Here is an 8,450-nt window from a genome sequence, read left to right on the forward strand (position 1 = left end):
ATGACCTAATGTGATTTTTGATTTGAAAATTTGTTGTGTTCTTATGACGTTCTCCTTAATTTGCATTGATTGATTGGAATTGTGTAATTCATGTTTTTGCCAATTTTTTGGTTGTCTACAAATGCCCCTCTTTGACCTAATATGCAAAGCATATTAGTTCAAAGATTGTCTTGAATTTTTGATTTTAGGTCAAATTTTGATGATTTGATATATGTTTGATGATATTTCAACATTTCATAGTTGTCATGGTGTCTAATTATTGATGGCTTGATGTTTAATTGTTGATGACTTGATGTCTTGATTTGTCATTGGTTTTGCTGATTAATGTTGAGATGTTTTTACTTGGATACCCTAGTTTTTGTTTGATTTGTTGTTTGGAATTTTGGTTGGGGTAGAATGTTTTTGATTTTTCAAAAAAAATTGATACCCTAGTTTGGATGCCTTGGTTTGATATGGATATATTGCCCCCTTATAAATGAAATTGGAAAAAAATGACTATGCAAAAATTAAGGAGGTTCCAATTTTATTTTTGAAATGTTTGATAATTGACAGATAAAGATGATCAAGTTGGTTCAATACAATACCCAATTCGCGAAAGTGAAAAAAAAAGTTCTTAGGTTGGGTCAATAAAGTGAAAAATTTATATAAATTCCCCTAGGAAGGGTTAAATAGGTCAAAAGTTCTTTTACCCTTGTCATTTTCACACTCTCTTTTGACATTTGGCAATTTGGAGCTTTGAGCTAGCAAGGATGCTAGTCCCTTTACGAGAGCATAGATTCAAGAAGGGTTGCAAGTACAAGCATCCAGTGGACTATGGTGCCCTATTAAGTCATCAAGATCCTCAAATTTTAAGATTTTTACAATTGTCCATGAGTTTTTGTGAATTCACGTGAATTTTTGTGGTAAAGGTGGCATTTTAGGTGTTTTAGTGCATTTAGTTTTTCTTTTAGTGCATTTGCACAATAGTTTAGCACATTTGAGGGACAAATTAGCACATGCAAAAACCTAGGTGTAGTGTCAAATTAGTGCATATAGTGAAAAAGTAGTGCATATGGTAATTCTAATAGTGCATTTGATTGGTCTTATAGTGCACATGTATGATGCTTTAATGCTTGTGGGTTAAATAAAACTTATGCACTATAAAACAACACATATGATCATTTTGATAGTGCTTATGAATGTTATAGCACATCCATTATAGGAAATAGAACTTTTAAATGTTTTAATAGTGTATATGTCTATTGTAGTGCTTCCAACTAATTGGGTAGTGCATATGTCCTAGGAAATATCATAGATGAACGTTGAAGAACATAAATATATTGTAAAGAATTATGCATAAGATAACACAAAAGGCTAGATTTGAGGTTTGTTGACCAGGGATTCATCATAACAAGCAAACAATGACAATTGGGTAGTCATGTAGTGATGCTGTAGGATCAGTTTGATGATAGATAGGTAAAGAATGATGCCCTGGTAGCTTAGGATATAGAGTAGGGAAAACAAACAGGTCTAGCTTAGGATAGAGAAGCACAAGTAATAGGTCCAAGATAGGACCAGTAGCTAAGTAGCTAGATATAAATAGTATACAGATGTATGATGATCACTTGTGATGAAAATTGACGTTGTTGGTTTTTTTGATGAAAAATAGGTACGTGGGAAAAAGCTCATGGTATGAGGACTGTATCCATGGCCCCTAAAGGTGGTAGGCAGATTGTTAGTCACAGACCACTAGGTAATAGATAGATGTGGGTTCACTTATTTACTATAGATGCCCCAGTTTTGAGTGAACAAAGGGCTATTGACAACTGTGGCCGAGTGATGACACTCAGACCACAACACCTTTCATTTGCCTATGGGTGAGATGATGGTGAATCCAGATGATGTATATCAGTTATTGCAGATCCCAACAGTGGGAGATTTGGTGTACTATGATTAGATTACTAATGGAACTATCTTTAGAGATTTATTTGGGGATGACAGCATTGCAGATGATAGTGTATCATGGTTCTAGAAGCTGTAGTATGATCCATTGCCAGTAGTTTTGGCTAGATTAAAATAATTAAATGGCAATAATGATGTAATGAATGAAAATGTGATGTGGTGGTATGAATGTAATAAAATGAAATGAAATGTGGCAAAATGAAATGTGATATAATGAAATTAGATGTAATGGAACAAAGTGAATTGTGAAATGTGATGTACTAAAATGTGATGAAATAAGCGTGAATGAAATGTAAGGAAATGAAAGAAAATGTGGTAAAACAAAAATTTTATGTAATGTGATGTAATGAAATGAATTGTGATAAATGGAATGCAATGAAATGAATTTTATGATAACATCATGTGATAGAATGGAATGAATTTAGATAAAATGGAGCGAAAGGAATGATATGAAAATGTGATAAAATGTAATGACATGAAATGATAATGTAATGAAAATGTGATAAAATTTAATGTCATGAAAATTTTAATGAAATGAGATGTAATGCAACATAATGGGATGATATGAAATGAAAGGAAATTTAGTGTAATAATATGAAATGAAATTTGGAATGTGGTGTAACGAAATGAGATTTGATGTAATGGACTGTAATAAATGAATTGTGATAAATGAAAATGTAATGAAAGAAATGTGATGGATAAGATGTGATGTGACGAAGTGAAATGACATGAAAATTGTGATAAAATGAAATGAAGGTTCAAATGAAAATTGTAAATGAAAGGAAATATGATGGATAGAAATGAAATAGGAATGTGACAAGGTGTAATGAAATGAAATAAAATTCTTAAGTGAACCGAAAATGTGATGGAGTGAAATTTGATAAAATGAAATGAAAGGGTAATGATATGAAAATGTGATAAAATGTAAGGATGTGAAATGATAATGTAATGGAATTAAACATGATAAAATGGAAAGAAACAAATGGAATGGGAATGTAATGAAACGTGTAGAGGAGATGGAAAAATGAGGTGAATGAAAGTGAAAAATGGAAGGAAATGAACATGCTAGAGATGAAAATATATGGGATGGGACTCAATATTTGAGATTCAAAAGCCATGAAGTGAATAGATGAAATGCATGAATTACATTTAATGTGATGGAAAAAAATGTAATGTCACGAATGTAATGGAAATAGGGGAAATGAAATATAATGAAATGAAATGAACAGTGGTATATAATGAAATAAAATTATATGTAATAAAATATGATGTAGTGATGAATGAAAGAAAAGGGATGAAATGGGATGTGATTAAATGAAATTGTTTGAGATTCAAAAGCCATGTAATGAAATAGATGATGTGGTGTAATGAGGAATGAAATTTGATAAAAGGAAATAGTGACTAGAATTTTTTGAGATTCAAAAGCCACATAATGCAATAAGTGGAATGAAAATATGAGACAATGAAGGGCAAGGCATGGTGGTGATGTTGTGAGGAGACAAAGTCCATAATAGTTGTGTTGTAAAAGCTCACCTTGATGTTGATGTTGTTGTCTATCAATAGATAACCAATCCTAAATTTGAATGATGTTGTGAAGGCTTTCTTGTGTAATCCTAATTTCTATACCAACCATGTGTTTTCAAGGGACCCATGATGAAAATGCAAACTAAATGAATGCAACTAAATATCACTTTTTTGTAAAGAGATGAAAATTAACTATCATCATAGGATGTTTATTAAAAAGTGACTAAGTACAACCACCACTAGCTTAGCTATGGTGACATGAATACTTTATCATGCCAAGAAGTACCAACAAACATGAACAATGTACATGAAAAATATGACAATTATTGGAAAACAAAAGTTATAGCTGCAAAAGAATAAAAATAGGCACATAAATATTCACATGTTAGATGAAAGACCTCACCTAAGATATCATACAAAATTGGTCGAGGTACACATGGCCTTCCAAACAAGAGGAGGTGCTTACAGGTGGACACCAATAATGCGTGAAATTAGAGGATCATTGGAGTTAAATAGTGAAAAACCAAAGGGACTTCATCCCAGTACCTCTAGTTGAACACATCATCGAGGTACTAGAAGTCATAACAGTAGAAAAACCCATTATTTGCAGACCAGGTGTGCTGACAGTTGTGTGTAATAGTGTCAAGTTTGTTTAATTCTTCTTGGAAGTGACTATTGTATAGGTCAGATAACAAAGAGTGAGATGTGTTTTCGGTGATTTAGTAGTAGATTCTATTTGGTGATTTGCATCGATAAGAATTAGGGTGTTTGAGTCTTAGAGCTAAGGGTCAAGTGTACCTGGTACTAGTGCAATGGGATACAAAGAATGAATGAGTGGTAAGACTAGTAAAGAACTAGTCTTGGGCAAGTGACAACTATAAATAGATAGATATCATGGTGATGGAATGAAGCAAGGTGAAGAGTAGATTGTGGCTATTAGGTTTATTGAATAGTTTGAGGAAGCGTGTAGTGAAAGCATGTTAGGCTCACCAGATCAGTCATAGCAAGAGGGTGATGCTAGCTAGGGAAGGTGGATTAGGCAAGGGAAAAGAGTGAAGCACATTCAGTGAACCTCTGAGGAGCTGGTGTATCAACCTAAACTTCAAGTGTTAGTTCTAGAGAAAGGTGAATCAATTCATGTGGGATGAGGGTCAACACAACCTAAAGATGAGAGGATCAAGGCAGAAGAAATTCCCTGGTCAACATTAATGATGTTTTTGGGGACTACAGTGCAATAGCATTGCAAGTGGTATTGGATGATGATGAGCCAATGATGCAAGTGAAGAATAGTTTGATTGAGATGACAAAGAGTATATTAGGAGCGGAGGAGGTGGGGGAGATAAATTCTCTTGAAAAGTCCATAGGAGAAGCTCTAAGAGGTGTGGAAGACATTAGTATACGTGAGGTGATGAAAGGATCACATTGATTGCTTAGCCTTGGGATTCTGGGACAAGGGTCAATGGAAGGGGAAGCGAGTGGTGTCAATATGGAGGAGCCATGGGTAGAGGTATGGGATGGAGAACAATTATCAAGGGATGTGGAAGAATTATGGAGAATGTTGGTCATAGAGAGAGTCTGAGTTGAGAATGCATAATAGGAAGTCACACTTTTGCTAGAATTGATGGAGAAGGCTTAGGAGGATGGAGCACAAACTGAGGCATGATGGCTCAAAGTGGTGGTGGATACAAAGTGGGTGCGGGTGAAATCACTAGAATTGAAATTGCATGTGGAGAAAGTGCAAGCAGAGGGGAATGACATGGGGATGTGGGCAGAGCAATTGTGGCTGCAGAGGTTGCAAGAGTCTCTAAAGATGGCACAAAGGGTTAAGACAACGTGCAAAATGAGCTGGTGTTACTACAGTCATAGTCAAAGTTGTTTGGGGAAGTGATTGCAAAATCAAACTCCCTATCATTGAAGTTGCAAGAGTGGTTAGCATTGAGTGAGGAAAAGGTGAGGTAGTTGTAGTAGCAATTGGGCAAGGAAAAAGTAGACATTGAGCATTGGTGAATGGTGACTGATCAAATGTAGCAAGAGTAGGATGTGGCCCAACAAGTGATCACTACACTGAAAGTAAACAAGCTAGTGGAGAATGTGTTCATGGAAATGCACCTGACAATGAAGGTGCACTAAGAAGCCACTTATTATATGGGATGTTATCATCAGGCATTCTCGAATAAGGATTGACGAGAGACATAGTTTATGGATAGGGAATTTACACAACTATTGAATGTGCAATTACGTGGTGGGAGGTTTTTGATTCCCATGGATGCGATGTGGGTACGTAGAGAACTAATGACAGTGGCTTCATCTTTTGGAGTTAGGTCAAAAGAAATGCCATTGATTGGATACCCTATCTTGCCACCTCCCCTAGGGAGGCCAGAATAAATAATCCACTAGATGCTATTTGAATGTAATGTTGTCATTTCCATCATAGTAGAATAAAAGTTGTGTTTATTTTGCTAATGTTGATTGTAAGGCATTGTCACATTTGTTTTTGGTATTTTTGGAATGTATGTGAATGTTTTTAGCATTTTTGAGGAATATGTGAATGTTTTTGGGATTTTTGATAGATATTTGAATGCTTTTATGATGTTTAACAAATATTGGAAAGGTCTCAATCTCTGTAAAAGTGGGAACAATATGATCTATAGAGAAAGAAAAACCTTTACTAGTATGTGGGGAATTAAATGTCTATGTGGGCTCTTAAATGAAAAATGAGTATAGATTTGCATAACATTTGGAGAGCTGTAACATTTAAGGCATAATTTTGTGTATATTAATAACCTTTATAGACAATTATAAGACCAAAGTTGGGATGCTTCCCTAGGTGTGTGTTGAGATAGATGCATACGAGGCCTATGAAAAGGTGTCAGGGCCTTTTGAGGGCCAAAAAAGGTGCTACAAGGCTTTGAAAGAGATGTTTTGTACCAAAAAGGCATTTGGGGGTCTAAAAGGGACACCTAGGCCTTTGAAAATGGCAAAATAGGGCCTTGAAAAAGGTGCTTGGGCCTAAAAAAGGTGCTTGAGGGGCCTAAAAAAGGTGTTTGGACCTAAAAGGGCACTTGTGGGGCTTGAAAAAGGCATCTAGACCTAAAAAATGCACTTTGAGGGGCCTAAAAAAAGGTGTTTAGCCCTAAAAAGGTGTTAAGGGGCCTAAAAAAGGCATTTGGGGCCTAAAAAGGTGCTCGAGGGGCCTAAAAAAAGGTGTTTGGGTCTAAAAGGCACTTGAGGGACCTGGAAAAGGCATTTGGGGCCTAAAAGGCACTTGAGGGGCCTGAAAAAGGCATTTTGGGGGGGGCATTCTCTCAAACTTACACTTGCTTATTCTGTCCCCCCTATTAGTGATGATGAAAGAGTCCGATGGATATCTGGGCTTTTGGGATAGCATTGATATATTTGTTGAAGGGGTTTAGATCAACTTTGGCCACTACAACATAAATAAGACTAATAATCTGTTGGAAATTGTTGTTCTTGATGAGAGGAAAGAAGAGGGAACTTTGATGAAACATCTTTGCGATTTATGTTGTGCCAAATTTTTCGAAGCCCAATGAGATGTTTCAGGACATAACTACATTGCTTCTTAATACCGTTGAGGCATTCTTATTATTTTTTCTAGAGGTGATGGAACCATAAAACATGTCATAAAATATTTAAATATTTTTCAATATAGTGGGCCTCACCATTAATTTCATATAAGATTGGTTAAGGTATGTAAACCTATCCCGAAGGAGCAGCAATTATAGACAAACATCAATCTGACATAAAATCAATGGATCATTGGTTTGAAAAATACATCCATAACTTATGCATAGTTTGTTGGAGTTGAAGTAAGCCATGTTTGACGAGAATTTTGGGAAGTTATTTTTTTTGGATTTTCAGCTATGTTTAACAATTATTACCTTCTTTTGAATATTTTTGGCAATTTTTGACAATTTTTGAATTGTTTTGTTAATTTTTGACAATTTTGAATTTTTTTGATAATTTTTGACAATTTGAATTTTTTTGATAATTTTTGACAATTTTTTATTTTTTTTGATAATTTTCGACAATTTGTGAATTTTTTGATAATTTTCGACAATTTGTGAATTTTTATGATAATTTTTGACAATTTGTGAATTTTTTTGATAATTTTTGACAATTTGTGAATTTTTTTGATAATTATAGACAATTCCTGAATTTCTTTTGATAATTTTTGACTAGGCGGGAGTGGAATGAGAATGTGAGTGAGATTTGTTGGAATATGGGGAAAATCAAGACCTTACAAAAAGGAAATTGGGGACATCAAAAGGGGTTTGAATGAGGGATAGAATGGACATTGGAGATCATTGGTCATGGTGGATAGCTAAGATGTGCGCTGACTTTCCTGTAATTCATGTCTATGGTATCTCAATACATAATCTGACTCCATATTTCTCCCAATTTGTTGTTCTCCTCTTTGTTGATGTGCTATTGACTGTCTCTACTATTGTGAGCTGTGTTGGATGCTAAGGAACCACTAAACTATAACCCACAAGTGTTTCTCGATTGGGTATGTGTGAAATTAACTTGACTATGCTAGGTAAGCCTCAAACAAGCAAAAATTTTCATAGAGGTAGTTGCTTGGGTATTGTCTTGATTATTTTTCAGCATTGAAGGACTTGTGTTTTTTAGGGAAGTCCAAAGGTCCTATCTCTTGCTCCTTTTCAAACTAAAGGTGGCATTTCTCACTTCTTTTATATCATTTAAAAAAAAAAATTCTGGTGTTTTTTGATTTTTTTTGGGTGTTTCAAGTAATGAGGTGTTTCTCAAAGCTCTAGACATAAAACCTTTTGAGATGGATGCTATTGATGGGCTCTACTAGGTCTGCACCATCACAATATGAAAGTCGGTAAGTACCAGTCCCAAAAGACTCTATGATAATGTAAGGGCCAATCCAATTGCCTCCCACTTTCCTTTCTTTTCCCTAGTAGCTTGGTTCTTAGGATTTTCTCAGAGCACTAGGTCAC

This window comes from Cupressus sempervirens, chromosome 8 (assembly GCF_028749045.1).
Source record: "Cupressus sempervirens isolate cs-2001-9-10 chromosome 8, ASM2874904v1, whole genome shotgun sequence".
NCBI classification, from domain to species: Eukaryota; Viridiplantae; Streptophyta; class Pinopsida; order Cupressales; family Cupressaceae; genus Cupressus; species Cupressus sempervirens.